The 26801-nt window shown below is 35.6% G+C and overlaps 1 pseudogene; it reads left to right on the forward strand.

Annotated features, from left to right (window-relative positions):
• Positions 1-121: 121 nt before the first annotated feature.
• Positions 122-13770, forward strand: LOC127831119 (CD109 antigen-like; annotated as a pseudogene).
• The last annotated feature ends 13031 nt before the right edge of the window (positions 13771-26801 follow it).

Here is a 26801-nt window from a genome sequence, read left to right on the forward strand (position 1 = left end):
TTACTGGCTTTACCGTCAAGAAACCCATATCATGACTTAATCGAAATTTTCATTTACTTCAATTGCTGAATCCACAGTTCCAATGGTAGATGGGCCTATGATGGCAGGAACGTTTCCCGGCATGGCGATGGGGTCGGCTCCTGGTGGCATGCAACCAGTTCCGGCCCCCAGTGGCCCACTTCAGTCGGTGGATCGAATTAGAAATGTGTTTCCAGAAACATGGCTTTGGAGTAACTTTACAGCAACCGGGTATACAAGATAATACAATAGATTTTTAATTCGGAACTCGCGCGCTGTTGGTTTTTCCAAATTTTGAGCGCGCGCGGGAGGTACAAACATTGTAATTAATACTGTAATGACCTTACTGGTCATTACAGTATTAATTACAATAATAAATAAATAATAAATAAATAAATAATAAAACGTCGATATCCCATTTGCTTCCCATTCAGAAGTGGATAATAAGTAATTAAACGAAAGTAGTGTTTCTTTTAGGAAATGTCAAAATTCAAGTCTTTTGTTGCTATTACTTTTACTAGTATTATTATTAATTACACATAACAAATCTAACACTGATATACAGGTTTAAAGTCTAAATACACCGTTCAGATTTACAGCCGCCTATACGAATGGGTCCAGTAGCTTTAAAAGACATGAAAAACAGACTTCAGCTGTATGGTAATGAAGGAAGTAAGGTTTTTGTTGTTTGGTAATTGTCTGTGTGATTTTAAATATATTTGAATCGTATAATATATATACGATGGAATCACTGTCTTGGTAGTTTCGTTGACAAACTTCCATTAAAACGGTATGCCCAGGCCTACGCACAGTATATGCAATGACATAGTTACGTGACCGAAGCTGTTTACATGTACATGCAGCATTCTATCGTGTTACATAGTATTCTTACAAATTGAACACGATCGATATTAGTTCATCTAAAGAAAAATGATTAAATCATGGTATTTTTTATCAACTATAACGAACGTTTGAGCAGAAAAAGTGGTGTTTACTATTCAGCAATAAGAGAAATCATTGATTCACTTTCTTTGAAAATATGCTAGTCAGCTTTTGTTTGTACCTACCGCGCGTGCTCAAATATCGGAAAAACCCAGACTGAAGAGTTCCGAATAACAGCTATTATTATGTAATTCATATGATATTTAGACACCGATATGATGTTCCAAAAGGGATCTGCCCTGCAAACACTGTCAGAAACGTCATCTGGCACAAACCCATTGCAAGAGGTTACTCAGATTCGAAACGTGTTTCCAGATACATTGCTTTGGTGTAACCACATCACAGGGTACATCTGAATTCAAGGACACTAGCTCTTGCTAACTAGTTTGCAACCCATTGTGTGTAGAAAATTCATATACGTTTCAGATGTTTGGATGCCTATTCGTGTCACTGGATTTATATTAAAAATACGAATAGCTGAGTGTGGCAAAGTTTAAACCGTAATGGCCTTGTTACACATATCCCATCTTCCCATCTAACGATGCGATGTTCTGCAAACCTTTAGTGCGTCCACATTACCACGGTTTCATCATGGCTTCGGCAGAAGTAAATAGTGTTGGGACGGCTACAACTGGATCTTCATCCCCAGTGCCCTTACAATTACCAGACCGTATTCGCAATGTCTTCCCAGAAACATGGCTTTGGTCAAACTCTTCCACTGGGTAAAACTTCAAAATATAAATCAAAGAGAACTTTTCATTTTCAAAGATTCTGTTTCGGACAGCTAGTGTTCAAGTTCAATGTTGTTTTGTTTGTGAGTGTATCCATTTCCATCCGTGCTTTGATTTTTTGCGCGACACTTGTTAAATTGTTTTTTAATGCGTATTTTCTATTATAAATGCGGAATTATGTGTCAGCGTTTGAATAAGCCATTTTAATATTATCGTACAATTAAAACACGCTTAGAAAGCTTTAGCTAAAATATATTCAGCTGGTAATACTAATAATATAATATACATTATGCCAGGAAATATTTTTTCAATATATTAGCTTGATATGGTGCTGTGAAACTTATATTATAGTATCGTTTCTATTACAATATGAGAATTAACTTTTTTTCTGTATCCGGATTGTATATTGTTCTTAGATGTTCAATGCGTTAAATGTAGTAAATTATAATACCGAATTACACTATTGATATATAGTATTTTACACGTAACTTTTTTCGGTTTTAATATTCAACTGTTTAACTCATGACTGTAGTTCGCATTTCATTTCATGTTAAATTATTGTTGTTTTGTTCCTATGAAAAACAATCGATTTCTTTATAAGATTTTATCTAAAGCCATTTTATATCGTCTGTACATTATCGAAATATAATACAGCGATATTTATCTACAAGGCTGCAACTGTTACTGTTATGAATTACAGAGCGGACGGCACAGTTACTATTTCAACTACTGTACCAGAAACAATCACATCTTGGATAGCAAGTGCGTTTGCAGTTCACTCCAAGTCAGGATTGGGAATCGCTTCCTCTCCAGCCAAGGTTTGGCACAATTTGTTTTGCATATTTACACAAAATAAAACATGTGATTAACTGCATCTTTTCGAATGTACTTTAATTAGGAGTTATTAATTTGTGAATTTGTTATTCGGAATTCAGACTTTAATAGGACAATACTAGATAGAAGTAAGCTTCCAAATATAACGAGTGAAAATAACTTCAGTTGATAGTTACACATTTCAGATTGAGGCGTTCAAGCCTTTTTTCGTGAGCCTCAATCTGCCGTACTCTGTTGTCCGAGGGGAAGAGCTCGCTCTTCAAGCAAACGTCTTTAACTACATGTCACAGGTTATGGATGTAAGCTGCGTTAATAGAACATAGGCATTGATGGACTATGATCAGAACAAATCAAATCCTTATCATCATCATAAGCCTTGTTATTATAATCGATTAAAATATTTTGATATTTAATGTGTATATGGTTTTAATGTGTTTCGACGTTTGTTTTTTGTTTTTCATTTTTAAGTTTTATTTTTCGTTTGATGAGATAAAAATAATAAAACCGATAATCATTTAATGTATTGGATGATTTAAAGTGTGATTGCAGTTGTAACGGATAAAGAGAGTTAATCTCTGCGAGTTCTTATTTCACAGAAAGCTACTTTTCTCAAGAAATGCACTTATACATGCTTTATACGCTTTTTAACCGTTGAAAATACACAGATTGTTCAATTCGATTTACTCAGAATTGAGCTTATTACAAGAATTGAATATACGATTATTGATTACTCCCTAAAAGTTATGTACATTATGTAATTACTAACTTTGCAGAAAGTTGGCAGTGCGTGCTATTTTTCTGTGTTATTGTAGTGTTTTTTTTATTGATATGATGCCTTTTTGTTTTAAGGTTCAGACATGACAACATTTTCTAATACATGTATAAACACATTAATGCTGCTTTGATGCATACTTTAAAAAATCATCTAAAAAAGTCGTGAAAAGATTGTTTCTGCGCGTATTTGGTAATGCACAGAATCTTTTCCCTGTATTAGTTTGTTTAACAACGACAACATTTAAATGTTCATATGAAATGATAGCAAGATATAGAGGATATTTGTTCATGTCAGTGTTTGGTTTATGATTGGATTATATGCACATTATAATGTGTAAGTGCTATTTGCATCGAGTCTTGGTCATTATATTTACGAAATATGCTCATCATGGGAATTGTGTAGCTCTGTCAATCGACATAATTGGATACTAAACTGAAATCGCAGTGTCACTGACATGAACACATTTTCTGTTTCTTGTATGCCCCTTTTTCAAGAAAATAAAAAACAGCTGTTTCCCTTTCGCTGAAAAGTTACCCTTTCTCTCGTGGCATGCCTCAATACATTTCAATACACAAAATGACGTCATTATACCAGCGAAATTCTCAGGTTAAACTCTTTTACAATGTAAATAAACGGTGAAAAGGGCATAAAATAAAAAGAAAATGTGTTGGATTCGATGGAATATCGTTTTTAATTCACTTGTGCTATAACAAATATGTAAAACTGAAAGTACATCTTGATATGATAATCTAAAAATAGAAAAAGCAGTTCCGAAAATGTGTTATTTTCACCGGAGAAAATAACAATTTGTCTAATTTCACTGCTGTTATTTCATTGCAGGAATGTCAAATTTTATCATTAGGTATACAAGAAAATGTTATTGTTGTAGTTATTAATTGATTTCCGGTAAGAACAATTACAAATCCAGTAAATGATAAAACATTAAACTTTATACAGAAAACAAACATTGTTATATATGTACGCTTATTATAAAATTACATTTTCAGGTACTGGTGACCTTGAAGGGTTCGTCAGACTTCAGGAGCATGACAGTTGACGCTAACGGTCACGTCAGTTATGGAACACAGACGCAAACGAAGACAGTCCACGTATGAAGATACGTAATTCCACTCGCTTCGTTGCTCTTGTACAGTGAACAAAAGACTGACTTCATCTATTAAGCAAAGTGTTTGTCGAGCAACGTCGTTTGTTCACGAATACGTAGTTAAAATTGGTATTTTATAGGACCTTTTCACAGATTGTGGCATGCATTGAAGTTTGTCATTAAATTCTTTTATATTGATAAATGTAAACATAAGAACTAACAAGATCAAGTAAAAACCAATAATAATATTAAAGATAGAAAAAAGGTACCCTCAACTGGGCTCGAACCATCCGTATTCATAGAGAAAATGGTGTATTTTATACTTTATAAAAGCCATCCTCGTAATGTCACAAAACATAACGATAACAAGAGAACTCTCCAAAGTAAGCAATCGTTTCGCGTTGCAACGCTTTATAACTTCATGGTTTTTAAATCGTCAAAAGATGCATATAATGGATATTTTAGAGGATGGTAAATGTTAAGTATTATTGTTTCCTCACAAATATCATAATTACAACAACAATTTGCGAATCTGAAACAATTATTTTCATTTTTTTTCAATTTACCAAAACGTGAAAAGGTCCCTATAAATATTCATTTTGTGTTTTTCATATACCGTTCGTTTATGCTTATTTAACTACATAGATGCTGACATATGTAAATTAATTATTAATAATTTACGTTTTAATTTACAATACTTTAATGCTGAATATGACTTAATATTCAATATGACAATATGTGTCAAATATACGCACCACGTCAACTTAAATGTGTTTGGTATACCTGTAATATTTATCTGATAGATCAATACCGGGGAGGCCAAGTCTGTGTTTTTCCCGATCGTTCCCGCCTCCCTGAGCATGATACCTCTCATTTTGACCGCCCAGTCGGCCCTCGCAGCTGACGGGGTACAGAGGCAACTTCTTGTTGAGGTGAGAGGTCCCCTTTTTAATATCTTTATATAAAATGGCTATTCAAACATGTAATGATACCTGTATGTGTGTAGGTAATTTTAGTAATGTATTTGTGTATCTTCATTACGTCATATGCTTTTGGCTGGCATTTTCAAGTGAAAAAAGTACAACAAAACTCGTTTCATTAAACCCAACCCAAACAAGGACTGGTCTTATAGTTAATCTAATGTACATTGACCTTGAGATCAAACACGTTTAAAATTGATTAAATCATTCCATTGATATGGAAAAAAAGTGCATTATATGATGTCTTAGTGCTACGTTCATGCGTCATTACTATACATTTGTGACAGCCTGAAGGAGTCGCTAGGTATTACAGCAACCCAATCTTGGTAGACCTGTAGAATCAGACGACATTCAGCCAGGTTGTTTACATCTCTATGCCTCAAACGGTCGTCGCCGGCTCACAAAAAAATCGTCGTTACCGCAATTGGTACACGAAAAGTACTTACTTAACATGCCCAATGTATAAATGAAAGTTTGCACAAGTAAAGTTTTCACAATCATTTTGACCTGATCTTTTCCTATACAAAAATATTACGTATTTATTCAAAAGTTCACATACACGTACAAAGTAAAACACAATGTTAATTTTGAATTGTTGAAAGCATGATTGATCTATTTCATATGCTTAACGGTATGTTTTTTTTTTAATACATTAAATAACAAAGGCGCTTTATTCAAGTGACCTTCTTGGACCAACGGTAAACAATCTCGACAAACTGCTTCAAATGCCGACCGGATGTGGCGAGCAGACGATGCTCGGCTTCGCGCCAGACGTTTTTGTAACTAACTACCTGACGGCAACCAACCAACTGACGGGAGATATCGAGAACAAGGCAATCAGCTTTATGGAGAAAGGTGAGTGACGGAAATAGAGTTGAATGAGTTGGGGAAAGATCTAGGTCGACATGGAAGGGTGCTGAATCGTGTTCCTTTTATGTTCCTTATCTACTGCATACTTGGGTGACTTTAAAAAAAACACAGTATTTTGTCTTACACATTCTATATAAGTTTGAAATTATTCAATCTTCAATGGATATACTTTTTTTCCTAACAATAAGCATTTGACTAAAGAAATTACCAATAAAGCAGATTACTAGAAGGTCGATTTCGGCTGTCCGCCCTTAACCATTTCATCAGCACCACGTTCCATTTTAGCTCCTAGATATTTTTCCTAATGAGTATTGGCTCGTGTCATTTGTTTAATGTATACGCATTTATCATAATATGTTTTTATGTGCGTATTTTCTTATCTTATTACATTACATTATGAAGTCCACGAGTCATTAATTTCAAACTCAATTGAATTTGCTTCTTGTTAATGAACGGTGTGTCAAACTTAGGGTATCAACGTGAACTTACATATCAACACAAGGACGGCTCATTCAGCGCTTTTGGTGACCGGGACCCCTCTGGAAGCATGTGGTGGGTAATGTTCAAGACTTTGTTATTGAAGATATATATAATAGTACTTATATACAACCCAACATTAATGTATTGCTTTTGAGTGATGTTAATTTTTCCCACAAGTTGCCTTTCGTCTCTGGTCGTCTGTGCGTAACAATTTTCCGACCGATTAATATTAACTATAATGTCCAAACGATTTTCAAGAAATATGGAGTACAAAATAAGAAGATTAAGATTTGGTGCAGGAGGAATTAGTCAGTCAAATGTTTTGACCTCCATTGTCATGTCTGCTTCATCTCTATATCTCTGGAACCATTTGAGGAAATTTATTGAAATAATATTTATGTCATTAATACGAAATGCAAAAGCACGGCCTTGACGCCAGCTTAAGGTCGAGGTCATATTTAAGGTTAGATTCTTAACACAAAATGCACAAGGTCTGAGGAGTCAAGCCACTTCACGATCAAGGTAGTAGTGATTAAACATGTTGTTGGAAAGCATTGTTCTTTTTCAAACGGCACAACATTCGTTCACCTAATCATATAAGTCATGAAAACTTATTTTGACCACACGAATAACATAATTTTGGAAACCATTCATACAGGCTGACTGCATTTGTTGCCAAGTCATTCCACCCGGCCAAGAAGCAAATCTTCATCGACGACGAGACACTGACTCGAGCCATCGACTGGATGATCAACCGACAGAAAGCCGACGGCTCGTTCCCAGAGCCTGGTTATGTGATCGATAAGGATATGCAGGTAGAAATCGATCAATTTACCTGTTGCAAATTTTCAATATTTGAATAAATTAACCGATTAATGAGTTATATTTCATTTATACATCAAAGCACGTGTTTATATTCTACAATTAATTGACTATAGATCTTTGCACAAATTAACTTAAACGAACAAAAAGGCGGGGCAAACTTTGTTTGTGCAACTTGTCAATTGTTTACTAATTTGATTGATCACACTGTCCACGGAATTATATAAATCTGCATTATCTGATAAAATGATAACACATAAAGAGTATGAAGATATCAATTCTTCTATGAATTTTCATGATAGCAATGATCTTTCTAATGAATTACACGTTTTTTCTAATAGTGACAAGATAGTTCAAGAGGGAAATTATTTTATTTAAGTGTGAAACTGTTTTGATTTCAGGGTGGAGCTGCATCCGGCGTCGGTCTCACTGCTTTCGTTCTGGAATCACTTCTTGAAAACAATGATCTTCAAGGAGTACGTTAATTAAACTGATAAAAATGCACACATTTGATTAAAAAACGTGTAGTATGTAGTCCATTTTACACGAAGTAATACAAGTAATTAGAATCGTGCCGTTTATTGCAGATTTAGGATATATATAAATATAAAAATATATTTTAAGTACAAATACATGATAAAATAATATGTATATAGTGTAATATTATAGAAATGATACGCATGTGAAATAAAATGTTACTGTACACAATATTATTTCGTTAATTATATTGCAATTAAAACATCTTTATAATATCTTAAATATGTCTGGTATTTTAGAGCATTCACAAGAGAATCACACAATCTGTGGCACTGGCAACACATTACATGGAGTCCCAAATTGCAACGACAAATGATGACTACGTTCTTTCCCTTTGCAACTACGCCCTGACACTTGCAAAAAGTCCAGCTGTACGTGACATCCAGACCACACTTAAGAATTATGCAATCGTTAGCGGTAAGTGTTTCAAGATTGATTTCATATGGCCAGGCTTGTGTTGTGTGTCTTCAATCAAAGTTAAACATATATCAAATAGTGTTATGAAACTTCTCCGTGAAATATTTTGGACTCGGTGTATATTTCCTCGACGATTGATAATAACAACTTTGATATTATTTTTAGTGGTATACACATGTTATGCATCAAAGTGTTTCTTATTGGTTGCAAAGATTCTCGATTACAATTAACTAAACTGGCTAGTCTACCCCATACGTATTTATTCGTTAATACCATGATTCCATATTAAACATGTACATATATTTAATCTAACCTGTAGGAGGCACCATCCACTGGCACAAGGACCAGGCAGCCTTCATTCTGAGCCACTGGCAGCCCGCTCACTCACAGGCAAATCCTATCGACATTGAGATGACGGCGTACAACCTGCTGGTGACGGCGGAGGCCGGAGATATGAACGTGGGCCTTCAGATAATGAAGTGGATCACTGCCCAGAGGAACTCTAATGGAGGCTTCAGTTCAACACACGTCCGATGATCACTCCCTTCTTGTAAACTAATTATACGAATATATCAATACTCAAACTCTGAATGTTTTGGGAAAAATATAATTATTTCGCTTTTGCAGGTCGTTCTTAATAACCGCATAATTATGTTTGATCATTATTAATATTGATTATTTTAATCGCAAAACAGTCCACATACATTATTGTTCTTTTTGAACGATGAAACAAAATGAAACAATAAGTTCATCTCCTATTTCAATGTGTTATCGAGTTGTTTCGTGTCTTATTCTAATGTTTGTCAGTATTTCTGAATAAGGTAAAAATAATGATTCAAAAGAACTCGTATTACTTAAATAAATGGTATTTACTTATTTGCATTCCATTTATATTTTTTGTTAACTAAACTTCGTTTTTCAGGACACCTTTGTTGCCCTTCAAGCCTTATCCATATTTGCTGCTATGATCTTCTCAGACACGTTTAACATCCAAGCCACAGTTACAGCTGGAACCTTCACGCATACATTCAACATCAACAAGCATAATGCTCTTGTCATGCAGTCCGTTGTAGTAAGTAGAATATGTTTAGAAAAGAATACTTCAGAAAAAACTCGTACAAATAAAATAAACATTTCTTTTAATACCAGTTTGCATTGCCGATACAATATGTACTTTATTTTGATAGCAGTGTCAATTTTACATATGTTTCTATGTTTTTATTGCTGTTTTAGTTGTCATCGATTCCAAGCCATGTTTCTGTTAGCGCAACTGGTCACGGAATGGCTCTGTTGGATGTAAGTGTGTGTTTTATCCAAATGAAACGTGCAATTATTCAGTTTTGATAATTTTCAATCACAGAAATTGGAAGACAGTATTATTGGTATGTTATATACCGGTATACCAAGTAAACACAGCAATTTTACCGAATGATTTCAAGGGCGTTATGGTATTAGCATGTGCGTAAGATGAAATGTTTGTTGTATTTGCTCAGGTCGGACTCTCGTTCAACGTTGAACAAGAAATTGAGACGCCCTCCTTCCAGATCGATGTCACCATAGTTACTGAAACCATGGATATGCTGTCAGTGAAATCATGTGTCAAGTAAGTGTTCACGATTCGGTGAAATGCGAGAAACTTCATATTTGGCGTATTAAAAATGTATGTTATGTATGCAGATAATTGAAGAATGTACTTTAATTTGTAATGTTTGTTGACAATGATTGCCATGACCTGTTTTGGCATTCAGCAGCACATTTTGGTTGATCTTTTGTGTAACGCACTGCATATTTTTCATGTAAATGCATTGTCACATTTAAGTCATGGCCCTCTTCTTTCAGATGGTTGAAGGCCGGTACTAGTGGAATGGCCATCCAGGAGTTTGGCATTCCATCTGGATTCGAAGCGGATCTTGAAAGCATTGAAAAAGTAGTGGAGATAAAACGTGTGGAATCAAAGGACAGAAAGCTCGTTTTATACTTCAATCAGGTAAAAATATAGTGGGCTGTCATATTATTTATTTCAATGTACTTGTTTGGCGATCAACTGTAACACCGCGCTATTTTGGTCCAAAAGGTATGCTATTTGAAAAAAACTTAAATTTGCATTAATATGTGTTGTTGACCAATCATTTGCTAAACCAACATATAAAATGATTGCACCAATGTTGTGAACGACTTTGCCGTAAAGGTATGCATTACTATTATACACAGATTACCCCTACGCCCCTGTGCCTGACGCTGGATATTATCCGAACTGCAATGGTGGCCAAGTCACAACCAGCTGCTATCCGTGTATATGACTACTATCAGCCGAGTAAGCAATCAACATTTTGATATATTTAGTATTATTACATATAATTATGGAAATATAACGAAGTCATAGTCGGCGATGTAATTAACAAATTGTTCTAACGAAATTTAAACAATAGAAACGTGGTATAAATTGTGTTCTTTCGTAGGCATAACATGTGATAAACGATACTCATCTGAATTCGAAGGTACAAAAAGTCAATAGTAGTGTTTAACAAAAAATGTAGATTCAGTGATTATAGTTTAAAACATAATGGTATAATGTAGATCTACATTAACCAATACATGCGTAACAAATTAATTACCGTAAGGTGAGACTCGAGATTAAACATGACGTGTATACACACGCGTTTTTAAATATATTGAAAACAATATTTCCCCTTAAGGTAACCAAGTAACGTCATTCTACCAGTCAAAAAGTCTACAGAATTCAAATGTCTGTGACATCTGTGCCGAGTGTGGCTGTAATGTACATAGCTTAGCTTTTATTTTTACATGTCTGCATTCCAATATAATAGAAACACATTTTATATCATTAAATATCTATTTATCAACTATTTCAAATTTCAATTTTTGGTTAAATGTGGTTTTGTGAGCATTATTGTAGTTTATGCAATTGTTCGTATCAATGCAGTGTGCCTAATGTTGATAAAGAGTCGTGACTGCATATACGCAGGTGCACATGTTTTTGTTCATGTATTTGAAAGATATTTTCCGTACGTTAAACACAAGCTTATGTGTTAAACAACCAACAGACTTACCAAAGTAGGGCCACAACGTGTGTTGTCCTTGTTATTTTAACTAGCATTTACCTGTTCAAAGCATAAATGCTACATTTTTGTACGTACAGGGTATTACGGATATGTGTCTTCATTACCTTAATGCTCAATAGTAAATGTTCATAAAATCACAGAAATTTCGAAAGAATCTTTCGCGATATTCTCTCTTTTTTTCTCTCTCTGCAGGGCAACATAGTCGCCATTGGAGGGTGAGGGAATGGAAGGATCGTTCAAAGGAAGTCCGGAAACAAGTCATTGACACTTATGATGATTTGTTTTGTGATTGTTAAAACATAAACACTGTTTGGGTATGACGTGAAATGATTTATATACAAACATATTTGTAATAACATGACAATTATTGTATTTTAAACGATAATATGCTCGTTGTATTATTTCTTATGTGAGGATTTCTGCTTAGATGTATAAGATTAATGTTATTGTCATGCTTTGAACCATAGTAACGTTGAGTAATATATTGTGGTAAAACAACGATAATCAACATTAACGTGTATATGCATGAAACAAATGCAGCAGACAAAAAACACACGCATGGATACGAAAAATGAATGCCATGTTGTTATTCAATTAAATTAATAATGACCAAGATATTCTAAGCACATAGTCGATTCTGACACGTTTATACGTTTGTAAAACACACCATACACTAATTCTATGTGTCATGTGAACATATCTGCAAAGATTATTCACTTTGAGATTTCCAGACACTGTACATTTTGTTTTATATGAGATTCGACTCTTCACAAAACACTAGAATGTATATGCATACAACTCTAACTTCGTTGCTGTTGTGTTACAAATTGTTCTGAACTTGTGTTCTTGTTTGCTAACAATAACGTTTTATCAGATTATAAAAGATTATAATCAGAGATCATAAGATTTATATCAGATTATAAAAGTAAAGTCGTAAAAACACAATTTAACGGTATTTAATTCACATGAACACACGAACCCTTGGATTAAGAAAGAAAAGACGAACCAGATCAAACGAAATATTATCTGAACATCAAAACATTTGCAAATAAATTAACCTATTTATGCCTAGTGGACTCACCCATCCTTCTAAATTGGATCAATTTATTTCCAAAATAAGGGATCTAGTATATTTATTGATATATTTAGAATGTTTCTTACAGAAATTCCTTTAAGCAAACAGTGTAGAACTTGATGAGACGCCGCATCATGCGGCGTCACATCAGGGTCTACGCTGTTTGCCAAGGCCTTATTTCTAGACGTTAGGCATAAATGGGTTAAACACGCATAGTCGCAGTCGATGTTAATTGCTTGAAGGGTCACGCAAAGTCACCAGTAATTTAGGAGAAATACCTCAGCTCATTATATTTAGAAGTTTTATTTACAACCAGATGTCAAAATCAATACATATTTATTTAGAATGATGAAGCAACTTTTAAAACTATAAAATTTTCTGTAAGGTTTCTTGTTCAATGGAATAAGTATCATACGTGTTTCAGGTCCTTTTTGTCGTCCTAAATCATTTCTGTGAATACCGTTTTCAAAAGGAACACACTTTCTTCTTAGCCTTTCAGTTTTTCTACCACTATCACAACCGCAACATTCATCATTATCTTTTACATCGATAAAAACAGTGTCTTGTCAAATCTGAAATGAAAAGCAGTATAACTTTAATACTAAAAATCGAATATGCGAAATTAAAAGAAACGCGTCTATTAATGCCTTTGCAAGTTTACTCGTAAATTGTATACTAGGATGTCTAAGTTTATTAGGATATTAATTATTTAGTTAATTTATGCAATCGATTACTGATTGAATGTTGTCGGGATCAGTTGCTACACCATCCTCAGAAACAAGATTACCAAGGAACTTCACCTGTTTTTGAAACAAAACACATTTGGAAGGTTTTAACTTAAGATTTCCTTGTTGAAGTCGCTGCAAAATATGCTCAAGCCTGGATAAACCTTCACTGACTGTCTTACTTGGAATAATTATGTCATCCATGTACAAAAGGCATTCAACCCATTGCAAACCTCTTAATACGTTCTCCATAAGCCGCTCGAAAGTACTCGGAGCGTTTGCTAAACCAAAACTGAGGACTGTGAACTGATAAAGACCCATTGTTGTAGCAAAGGCTGTCTTGTCTTTGTCTTCAGACTTCATGGCAACCTGCTAGTATCCACTATTCAAGTCGAGAGAACTGAAATATTTTTTTACCAGACTAATGCATCTATACAATCATCAACCCTGGGGAGTGGATAAGCATCTTTAACAGTGACGTCATTTAGCCTACGATAATCAATACAAAACCTTGGGGTGCCGTCTTTCTTGGTAATCAACACAACTGGGCTCGCCCATGCACTACTTGATGGCTCAATAATGCCACGTTCCAACCTTTTACTTATCTCTTCTCTTTCGACTTCACGCTTGCCCAGTGGCAGACGTCTTGGAGACTGACGAATGGGTGCAGCATCTTGTGTGTTAATGCTGTGCTGGACATGATTTGTGTGCCCAATGTCTTTTGAAAATGTAGTGTGATATTTACAAAGAAGTTTATAAAGACCTTGTTTCTCAGAATCAGATAAGTGTGTGGAACTCCGTTCATACAAGTCAGTAAGATGGTCAGGGAGAGAAACAATATCACTGCGTTTCTGTACAGACGCAATGCGCTCAAACAAACAATCATGCTCAAAGTAAGATTCACAAAAACCTAAATTTGTATGCTTGTGGATTTTAACATCAGAATTCCCATAGTTAGGTAAATGCATATTCAGAGTGTTCGAAGATGTATCGACAATACCACCGATAACAGCGACTTCAGACTTTGCCATAAGATCAAATGAAGGCTCTATATAGCCAAGTTCAGCTAGATGTTCTTTCATGGGGATTTTGACGGGGATAGACATTCTTGTATGAGCTGGCACAGATATGGTTTGCATGCTTTCCACTATACACACTTGATTGGCTGCACCGCCAGTCCACAGTGGAACCGCATTATTACCGAACACGACCTCTTATAATTGATACAAATAACATGCTGTTTAAGGAGGTCTTGGCCTAAGATACCATCGGCATCAATTGCACATACAACAAATGAAATATCAAAGCGCTCGCCGCACATTTCAACGATCAAGTCAACACTTCCGGCCACTGCCATTGGTTCCCCGTTTACTGTTTTTAGTACATTTTGCGCCGATCTTAGTAGAAAAGAACGTTCAGAGCAAATTGATGAAAACATTTTATCAGAAAGAAGAGATGTTGTTGCTCCGCAATCAATTAAGAAATTCACGGGTTTTGAACCTACGTTACATGTAACATAAAAACCATTATCAAACCTATTAAATTGTGAACCTGTTCGCGCCGTGTGAATTTCGCTAGCTTTACTTGACGATGGAGGCCTATTGTGTACTAATGCTGACTGTCGGCCTTCAGAGTCAGCATTTAAAAGTTTCCCTCAACGAGGGCCCCAGATGGGTTGCCCTTAACTGGATGCTGTAGGTTAGCGGACCTGTCATTGGTTGCACTTTGGGTTCTATTCGTCCTATAACGTCGCGGTGTGCGATTTGCTTTTTGTGGACACGATGCTCAGAAGTGATCACGAGAGTTACACCGGAAGCAAGATTTCGCACTCTTACTGTTTACCTGTGGTATACGCACAACAAACGTTTCAATTTTGTCAAGGCGCGCTTCAATTCGCTTAATAACGGATTCAATGTCAGAACATTTATCTGAATCAACTGCCCTAATGTTTGATTGTAAAGGCGTCCCCAATATGGATTCGTATCTTTCATAACGGAGACGGCCTCGTTTACGGTTAAACAATTATGATCCATACAGCGACATTTCATTTCGGTAGAAACGAGTTTGTAAAGCTGATTCAGAGCTAGTTTGTTTTGCGAGCGATGATCCAGATCGGTGTAAGCTTTTTCACAAAGCTGACGCAAATCGTCTGCAAGTGACGCTATGCTTTCGCCCTTCGAGCGTCGTCTGTTTTCTAATTTATTCAGCCATTGTTGTTTGCTGTCGTTACCGAAACGCTCGGAAAGACGCGTTGTCAACGTACAATAATTACGGCGCTCATCGTCTGTGAGGCTCATGTAGAAGTTTCTGGCTGCGCCTCTCAAACTTGCGGCCAACATCAAGACTTTTGTGCGATTGTTCCACCCAGATAATTCCGAACAGTCCTCGAAATGCGAGGTGTGTGGTGCATGGGTGGTGGTGGTGGAATGTAATGATTATAACTAGTGTCACCATGGTTAAATGACGTGCTGCGTGAGTCGTGTGGATTGTTGTTTGTTCAATCACAGCTTGAGCGTCTCATCACAGGACTGAGTGCATTCATCAAAGAAACATGAGGTGCATCGTCGCGTCGTCGTCGGGACTGTGCGCCATGCACAAGCGCACTATTGCTCGATTCATCACTACGTAATTCGTCAACGGTTTTTATCCCCGACGGGATCAGGAGAAGCCATTATAAAGATTACTTTGTCTGTACAGCGTAAATAAAAATAACAAAGAAAAGTATTGTGTTAAAAGTGTTTCTTTATTTCCAGACGTGTTGTTCAAGAGGATCACTTAAGAAAACTATCCCACTTCTGACACCAATGTGTAAGCTACCTTACATGTAAGATACAATTGCTCATCTCTATGCGCTCAATTGTAGTTTGAGTTTGAGTCCAGCAACAAACTCTAAGGAAACCGTTTAACGTTTTACATAATGCATCTTTATTCAGACAAGCATTAAATATTATATAATACAATAATATCTCTAAAGTGTTAGAGTTGACTTAAAAAGGATGGACGTTTGGTGAACAGTTGCTCTGCTTTAAGGTTGTCAATATCATAAAATAGTACTGATGAAAAACTAAAAACGTTCGTTTTACTTAAATACCAGTAGTTAGTAGTAAATGTAACAAACAAATTCTGATTATTACTTTTAATTCGTGAAATGAAAATGTTTTATGAAGTATTACTGTTTGTTTCTTACTTTTTGGAAGGGTTTTCAATTGATCGAACAGTGATGTTTGTTGATGGAAACTGTTGCCAAACCTGTGCGGAGAACCTCCTTATATACTCTTCGGATGCTGCAGATTTGGCTGAAGCCAAAGATTCAGCTGCAGTCAATCACAATCCTGCAGCATCCTGCACCATATATGGAAGTAATGCGGTTACATGTAAACAAGAATATACTTCTAATTATAATTAATCGACAATCATCATAAATATCACATCTTAATCAAAGAAGGCAATACGTTTGATGACTTGAAACAATAGACACCTTTAAATATGCATGTATAACAATACAATATTAAATGCTGCAGCATAAATTCTTACGCAGTCAGCGTCTCGAATAGTTCCCTGCAAACTATTATGTTTTAACAATTAATATAAATGAACAGTTTTCAAGTTATAATAAATATCATCTTTTTATACAAACAGAGGGGTGAATGTTATAATTTTACAGCCTATTTTAAAGTCAAATGCATGCAATAACACTCCATATTCCTACGTATGACGTCATCAATATATATTGCTGCAACGATTTTGACAGTGCAGGAATTTCGAATATGTTAGATTATTCTCACAACAAACAAAATATAATGGGCTTAACACAAGGTAAATACACATATATAAATATATTAGATCTTGGAGAACATTATCTTGCTAAATGCAGTGCACTGTATGGACAAAATGTGAACAACAAAAATAATGTGCACCGATATACGGAAGAGGAATGAATTCGGATGATATTTAAATGTAATACATGACATATACATTACATTACTATACTGTGTTTCCTCACTCGACGGAGCATTATTAACCGATTGTACCGATTTGGCGCTGGCTAAAGTGTCCGCCTGTACACCTATATCACACGCACCTTCTTGTACACGGTTGCCGGAAGTAATATGACGCTCATCGTGCTGATCAGGGATACTGTCTCTATTGGTATCATGCGAGCTATTGTCTTTAAATATAAACTGCTCAAGTTCACTTAATATTTTGTCAAAAACAAAGTAAGTTAGTCTATCTTGTAATTTAGTCAATCTAGCCTGTATCGTGCTATAAAAACCGGTCTGCACATTCTCTCGCGAAGACTCATTACGTATCGGACCTACATCCTGCCGCTTATCATGAACCTATTAGCCCGCCTCAAGACGTTCAAGTCTCTTAGCAACCGTTTGAAGTGTCGTTTGTAATTCGTCATCACGGGCTTCTAAACGTTTACAATAGGATTCTAATTAATTAAAGTCTTTAAGTTTTCTTTATTTTTTAAGCTGGAGTACTTTTACCTCTTCTTCCTTTTTCTTAAATTTCAGTTCACGTTCTCGTATATCACTTTAATAGTCTAAAATGGAAATTCTGCACCACTAGCTTCTGCACTCGACCCAGAGGTATCTTTGCTACTTACGCGCGACTCGAAACTTTCAGCACTAACTATGGGGAGTATCTCGGCCTCTTTTAACTGGCCACTATCCATTTCATCGTGTAATATATCGAGAGTCACCGTGCTCTCTAGTAAACTTTGGAATTTGTAAGCGTAAATTATAGTCTGACTTCGATTTTGACATAGGCTTTGGTTGTTTCTTATTGTAAATACAAGATGCAATAGAGTCTGTTTATAATGATGTTTGCTCCTAAGAACTATCACCAGTTTGTTCGCATTCAGAGACGAGCACCGAATCAGTCGTAATACCACTCAAGGTGTGTTCTATAGAAGTTTATTCGGCCACACTGTCGAGTGCGGGAGTTTGCTGTGAGTGATCAGTTGCAGTGTATGCATTAATACTTGGGATTGAAAAGCGATATTTAGGAGGACTAGATTTAGATTTTCCTCGAGTATTTGATTTCACCGCATTTATCGTTTTAGACGGTGCACTTGTTTCAGAAGGTTTACAAAATCTACAGCAAAACGGCTCGTCAGGAGACGCAGCTAATAGTTCAATTTCATCTTTCCTAAGCTTTTGACAATGATAATGAATCCAATGAGACCCTTTGGTGCACAACACACTGTTTGTTTTGCATACACGGTTACAACCTGGGCAATTGTCAGTGTCTTCTTTACTGTTATTAAAAATTATCGCTGTACAAACTTAAGACAGAGCATTTGTACTTTGTTCCGATAGAAATTCAGTCAATTTTTCAACCAGCAGGTCGTTAAACACTTTCAAATCTATATTGTTACTTACACACAGAAAGTCCACAATAGCGTTTATATTTGTATATCGTCTTCCAAAAATTTCATACAATCTTTACCATTAAGGAGAAATCTACTTGTGGTTACATAAACATTGAGTGTATATCTGGCACAATCAGCCTTAACGACCCTAAAGACCCTTTTGGTTCGATTGACAACAGTATTGTCAAATGTGTCCGTGATTTTCACATTACAATTTTTCTCCGCCAGTTTTGTAAAGTACTAGGAAAGTGCAATATCAATTAATTCATACAGTACTGCGTCGGTTGAGAAGACTATATTTCCTTCACCGAGTTCATATGATACAACCTGAGCTCTTTTGGCGGCCTCAAGTTTGTTCCTTAGCATTTTGTCAATGTTCAAGGCATAGATTTCAAACTACTGAGTTTATGCTTTCAGAGGTTTTCTATTTCGAGCTTCCATGGCCATGCTTACCCACAAAGCACTCCTCCCGTACCAATAGTATGATTTAATCGAAAGATTAACAGCTTTATTTTCACACCGGCACTCCCGACCTGCGGCCACGTGCAACAATGTTTGCAAACAGTAAGTTGCAAAGTCATAAAACCAGCTTAAAAACAACAAATTGTTTACAATAAAACATAGGGACGACAATTAAACTACTAAAATGTCATAAAAGGGTCTAAATTTAAGAACCCTAAACAGTTTTCTTTTCACACCGGCACTCACGACCTGCACCACGTGCAGCACAGTTGTAAACAGTAAAAGTTGCATGATGTAAATATTTGTCTATTCGTTAAAGGAACATGTTCAAAGAATGTCGAAATGATACTTTTTGTAACAGTTTCAACAAATAAAAGAACACCGTGCATCACGAAGCGAAATAGCACTAATACTATAGGCTTATACTGACAATTCTTTTAAATGAATAATGATCAATTGAAATTTACACCATAAAGTGTTGCAAACGCGAAACGAATTTTTAATTTGGAGAGTTTTCTGTTATTTTCGTTAAATCTTGATACAACACGCTGATCAGATATTTAGAGTTAATAATGCATGATACAGTATACCAGTGCGGAAGCCGGGTGGTTTTTCGAGAGTACCTTTGAATCCAAAGGACACATGTCCGAACCGGAATCGGAAACAACTTTTTATCAGTCGTAAAATTATACTGAGGCTATCCTATTCCGATCTTTTAATATATCAACGTCAGGCATTTACTGATCTAATTTGTAAACAGGTCCCTTAAATAAGAGCGTTCTTTAAGAATGTTTTCCTTGCGCGTTTCAGCCGGAAATATCAATGTCTGCTTTGTGTGATTCTTAATAACGGGGTTTAACATTGTGTACACACCGGTCTTATTGACCTGTGTACTAGCGCGAAAAAAAATGTGGGTAGCACTACTTTTTAAACATGGTGGAATAACAATCTTTTCAGCACAGGGACACTTTCCGACTTCTTTTTAACAAAACATCCATTAATGCGGAAAATGTTGTGGCGGACTGTACGGAATAAATCGGGACAACAATTTACGCTCCTGCATTAAGCCCCGTTTTCTCAGAGCGAGGCTAATGTATTATTATACTCGTTGCTACGAAGACGAGCGGGAATATTATATTCACCATAGACGTCTACCTGTCCGTCTATCTATCTTTCCATAGAAACAAATTTGTCCAACGAAACTCCTCTGTATTTGTTCAAGTGTACACCGTACACCGTACACTTACATTAATTGTTTCTAATTATACACAATTGCCCATGTGCAATTCTTATTGCATAACAAATCACAAAACTTATCAAGAAAGCTGAATTTAGCTACATGAATACAATGTTCATCTTTTACTTAACAGTTTAAATATAAACACAAACAACGTAATAGTTTACTTTTTGTAAAAGGCCATAAACACTCAAAATCAACGAATATTAAGTACAATATTTCGAAAATTAAAGTCAACACATAAAAAAATCAATGTTCCTTATAGCAATAGCCAAAATTTAAAGGGTTGGTCAACTAGATTGATATTTATCACCAAAAAAGAAAAGTTCTAAAATACCATATTTTTTTTAATTATTTGTTTATATTGATTTCAATATCACGACTGGTATATTACATTACTTGAAAAATGTTGTTAAGTTTTCATATTTTCAGTATATTCGGTAATACAATTTTACTGTGTATGTCTTACAGGTAATTTGGAGAGTTCTGTTGTCGTTATATTTTGTGAAACTAACTGTCAGGATTGCTTATATAAAGAATAAATTACAGCATTTATTGTATGATTATCGATGGCCGAATGATCTAAATGGGACACTTTTTACTCCAGGACTCCAGAGGTCAGTGGTTTGAGCCCTGTTCAGGGTTACATTTTTTCTTTTTCTTTTTTAATTTGATTCTTGATTGTGTACTGGAGATTTGATACAATGTTTAAATTTATCAATATTAAGCATTTAATGACGGTATTTTAGAACTTTTCTTTTTTTCGTGATATATAGCAATCTGGTTGACCATCCATTTAAAATCTAGATGTGGTCTGGTAACATAAGATTTAACAAGATACAAAATCTTTTTATTTGTTTTTCGTTGGACGATATACTGTTTTTGGAAAATTTAGATAAACTATGAAAACATTGCATCTATTTGGATACGGGTATGCAATGTGTCAGGGACGTGCGAATATTTGGATACGGGTATGCAATGTGTCAGGGACGTGCGAAAAAAGTGTTTGTATAGGTCCCTGAATGTGAATAGCGTCAATTGTTTCCACGAACAATAGCATGTGCTTGTAAAATACCACGCCGTTTAGTATAAATCACTGTGTGTGTATTTAAGAGTTTATTTACAGGTCGTAGGTGCGACTTCAGTCTGTACCGACATGCCTATGTGGCCCTTCAGGGAAAATTGAGCCAAATCAGGTCAAATTTATCCCGGCTGTCCTAGTATTCATCAGAGAAATAACATTGATCCAAATAGACCAGTGCACGAGTCTCAATGAGACCTTAATGCGCCTAGGTAGTTATGACGATAAGCTGTGGTGGATTATGTTGACTGCATTGTATGCGACTGCTGTGTATTTGCCTGGAGCGGAATGGGAGGGGTTAGTTAAGATGTTTGCGTCCGTAAGTGAAAGGAAATTGCTTATTGTCTCAGTTACCACTGTACAGAGCCCGCGGCTAACACACAAGCGCATCCCCGCCGATCGAGCCAACCTCGGCCCGCCCGTACACACTACCCTGCCCCGTGCCTCCAACCGCCGAAGCAATCGAAACTAACGCTCCCACATCCACCTCTTGCTGCCCGTGACAATCAGTCCAAGATCGACCAAGGAGTCCCACAGATCCCCATCCGGAGCCGCCATCGCCCATACCTACCCACTGTCGCCCCAACATCCAGGCCGCGCACCAAGCGGGACAGCCGCAAACAAGCGCCATTCTCCCACCGATTTGCTGCAACTTTCTATTACTTTTTAATGTTTTAACATGTAAAGTTTTGTAATGATGGAATAATAGTATATGTTAAAAGTATAACAATATTTTAGAATTATTATTTTGCCTATTATTATCATCATTGTCAATATTATTGAGAATACATGGTTCGTGCCGAGATGGAGAAAGTTTATCCGGCGAGGCTTTGAAAAGAAAAAAGGACTTCTCTTTTTCGGGCCGAAATGGGGAGACAATTGCTTTATGTATGTTTCACTTTCAGCTGCTGAGATAAACCGTCGTCTATTACCAGTACACATAGTTATTTACCAATTAACGCAATTTTAATGTTCCATTACCATAAGGCAATCTCTGCCAGTTTTTACGACCTTTATCCTGTTGTACACACGCGTGATAGAAGTGTCACTAGATGAACGCAACAGGGTTGAATTCTGGTAACATGGTAGTTTACAATAAACTGTCCGAAAATTTAGAGTCATTAATTATAGACGAAAACCCGTACGTCTGAAAATTTTCAATCGCGTAAAATTATTATTTTTTCTACTACAAGGGTGTCCAAAAATTTAGAGTAATAACGGTAAACTGTATTTTTGCAAAGGATAGACTTTCTTCAAACGAAAAATACAATGAAGAAGAAAGTGTCGTCTCCGATAAGCTTGTGCGGACTGCTACGGAATCCGGATAGTGCCATCTATAATCTCGCCCTTCTTTCATCAAGGGCGACACTAGACACACGAATCGATACTTGAATTTTTTCTTAACAGTCGCGACGACGCACGATATATTAGCACGATATATCGCCCTTGTTTAGGTTGCCCAAAAGGCGATATATCGTGTTAAATATATCGTGCGTCGCCACGACTGTCAAGAAAAATATCGTGCGTCGCCGCGACTGTCAAGAAAAATATCAAGTATCGCTTCGTGTGTCTAGTGTCGTGTTCAAAGGGCGCCCTTGTTTAGGTAGCCCAAAAGGCGATATATCGTGTTAAATATATCGTGCGTCGCTGCGACTGTCAAGAAAAATATCGTGCGTCGCCGCGACTGTCAAGAAATATCAAGTATCGCTTCGTGTGTCAAGTATCGTGTTCAAAGGGCGAACTAGACACACGAAGCGATACACGATATTTTGCGCGACAGTCGCGGCGACGCATGATATTTTATTTTTCAAATATCGCCCATATTATCCGAATCTCGTGTATCGCGGTCTTATTTCAGACCGCAACACTATACACACGAAGCGATACTCGATATTTTGCGCGACGGTCGTGGCGACGCACGATATTTGTACTGTTCAATTATCGCTGTAATAAATAATGTTGCCTGTCCACTGTCAGGTTTTCAAACGGTATTACAGTAATTTTTAACTATTTATTATCAATATGGCTGCCCTCGAAACACTTATAAAAGATTATTTTCATTCTAGATTTTCTTATCGTGAAGTTTTATTGGAGCTGGAGGCCGGAGTTAAAATAAGGTATAAATTGAGAATGTTGCATATGTACGTGTTTCAATTAATATTGTTTTACATTGATCGAATATATATGTAGCCGGGTTGTGTATTCATAATACAATTGGGTTGGTTGTACATATTATTTATTATATATTTGTCGATAATGATGAAAATGATTGCCAGCGACCAGAAACAGTTTTCCGACCCTAAAGGCTCAGGCAACCTCCGGATAGATATGGAGAATGGGTCATGTCAATAAATGCTCATGACTATAAGGACTGTAATCAAAGCGCTGAAGGCACTGAAGTTGTTCGCTGTTGTCGTCCTTGATTAGCTTGTACGCATTGCACAGGCTAATCAGTGTGCACAGGCTAATCTTATTTGACATGCATAAAGCCCCTTTTCCCTGAAAGCAGCCAATATGTACCGATTTCAATGATAAACACTAGACTGGCCAATGTCGTCTTACAAGCTGGTATATACACTCGCTGCAGAAGTAGAGTAGAAGCATTTGTCGTCTGCAGTGCAGACAGGCGAGGTAATCCTTCCTAAGATAGTAAGTTGCGGTTCTTATCGTACTTAAGGCTTCTAAGCACATACTGATTTGCAAAATATGTTTCGTAAATTTAGCCGGACGCTAAAGCGACCAACTAAAAATGAGGTCCATATTTATTATGTATAACTTCATTAGTATACATTATAGTCCCTATGAAAATGCATTGTATATTTGCTATTCATGAAAATATGTAAATCTATTTTAAAATAATTGTTTTAAATTGATATTGTTTTTCCAGGTTTTTATTTCTCAAATTTAAATGGTTTAATAATATTTAGACCTGATGAATGTTATTGTTGAATTTTTATCTTGTGTACATTGTCTTCTTAAGTAAATGTGATAAATAGTATTACTCTTTACTAAAAACAGTTTTCATTATATCATTATGTGAATTGCTGTTATAGTCAAGGGTGTACTATGGTAGGTTTACGTTATTTAAATTTCTGTGTTATATATTTAAAATGTCAGGAGTCATTTTTCCAACAGAGGGAGTATGTAACAGGGTATTCACTCACTAATCCTTTAATAACTTACCCAATCAAGACTGTGAGAAAGTATCAGTGTGGATGCTAATTGGTGAGTGAAAGAAGTTACTAACACTGCATGTTTTTATGTTAGATGTTTTTAGCTATAGAGTTTCACTGGTTTTATACACTTGTATAGTGTCATTCATTCATAAAGTCTCGTAAGAGATACATGTTATTTCTAATTGGCTTTTTTTCCATTTGCCAGTACCTATTTATTTTAAGGCTTAGTCTTCTGGTCGCTGGTGAGTTTACTTTTATTGTTCATATAAATACACTGTATTGTATTGTTTATTGTAATACAAATGTATTTGCCTGTTTATTGTGTATTTCAATGCAATATGTGATTTAATATTGTAATTTGAATGTGTTATTCATAATTGTTTTTGTTAATTTCAGGCCATCATTTTCATCATTATCGACATATATATAATAAATAATATGTACAACCAACCCACTTGTATTATGAATACACAACCCGGCTACATGTACGCTTGTTTACAACAACCATGTTATTTATCATGTGAATCTATGGTCGGACATTAAAACTATTCATATTAAAAGTCTCGGTATTGGAAAGAGTGGGTGAACGTTCGACACTTGGTTCCAAACTGGTTGCAAAATGTTACCCAGAGGCACATTCTTTTGGCTAACTGTAAGATGAAGCTACTTATATTTGTTTTTCTGACTTTTTTGTTCAGAATAAGCAATGTTTTATTTGAAATATTTTATTTGAAATATATGCCTACATTACTTGCAAAAGTTGTATACATTTTATAAAATTTGCGAAAAATTGTTCGAGAATTGGTACCCTTTAATAGGTTACCCATGTTGAGATACATTTCCTAACCTTGAAATGTAACTATGTGCCGAAGCCATTATACATACTGTTACATCATATTGATGCCTATAGAACATGGGAGGCGACGATATAGTTCTCTCATTGTTGAAAAATACATAAAGCTCGGCCACAAACTATTTGATACGTTACCATTACTAGTATTTTATTTGAAACAAGAACCGATTAAATCTTCGTGTTTTTTGGACATCAGATTGTATAGTGTGTAACAATTTATTGACTCATTCATTAAAAAATCATGATGCTGTTCTTTCAGTTTAAGACATTAAAAGCGTCAGTTGAAGAGGTTGTGTTTAAGAAGAAGAATGAACTGGGACGACAGTTTCATACAAGAAGCAATACCAGTAGTTATTTTATGCTTTCCGGTTGTTTATAGAGAAATATCAGTGAAATAAAACTGATATTTCACTGTTTTAAATAGTGAAAAATAACAGTGACAAATATCGATATCTTTCACTGTTTTACTGTGAAATTACGTCATTTTTTCGACGAAATGACGTCATAAATCCAGCGAAATTATTCAGGTAAACTCTATTACAATGTAAATAAACGATGAAAAAAGCATAAAATAAAAAGAAAATTTGTTGGATTCGATGGAATAACGATTTTAATTCACTCGTGATAAAAAAAATTATTTGTTTTATATGATCACTCGTGAAATAAAATCGATATTCCATCGAATCCAACAAATATCCTCTATTTATTTTAAACAATGTTTGTAAATACATATATAGTAACTTATGAACTGTTAAGTCTAATCTTATAATAACGCCTATGTTTGCAGTCTTAAAATGTGCAATGTATTTTTCAATGAAACCATTCACCATATGAATCGAGCTGTGAAAATGTTTTGACAAAAGGAGAATTTTGTTTATGTAATATCGTGTTTTAATTTTATTTGTTGGCATAAAACATGCTCTCTCAACATTCATTTATATGATTGACTTGGGTTTGCAAGTATTGTTGTAGACAACTATCTAAAAATATGTTAACTCATTGTAAACGTCGTTATTTATCAGTTATCGAATTTACATATAAAACAGAAATCTGGTGTTTTAAGTCCGTAGCATCATTATATCTAGTTCCGTCAGTGTTGATATTTTTCAGTCAGAAATCATGGAAACTGGGTCTAATTTAGGCTGTAGAGCGATGACTAAGCGCGTTCTGGTGAAACGTTGCATTAATATCAGCTGGTGATTATCTGACTACCGTCAT

The sequence above is a fragment of the Dreissena polymorpha genome, chromosome 5 (assembly GCF_020536995.1).
Source record: "Dreissena polymorpha isolate Duluth1 chromosome 5, UMN_Dpol_1.0, whole genome shotgun sequence".
Taxonomy (NCBI): Eukaryota; Metazoa; Mollusca; class Bivalvia; order Myida; family Dreissenidae; genus Dreissena; species Dreissena polymorpha.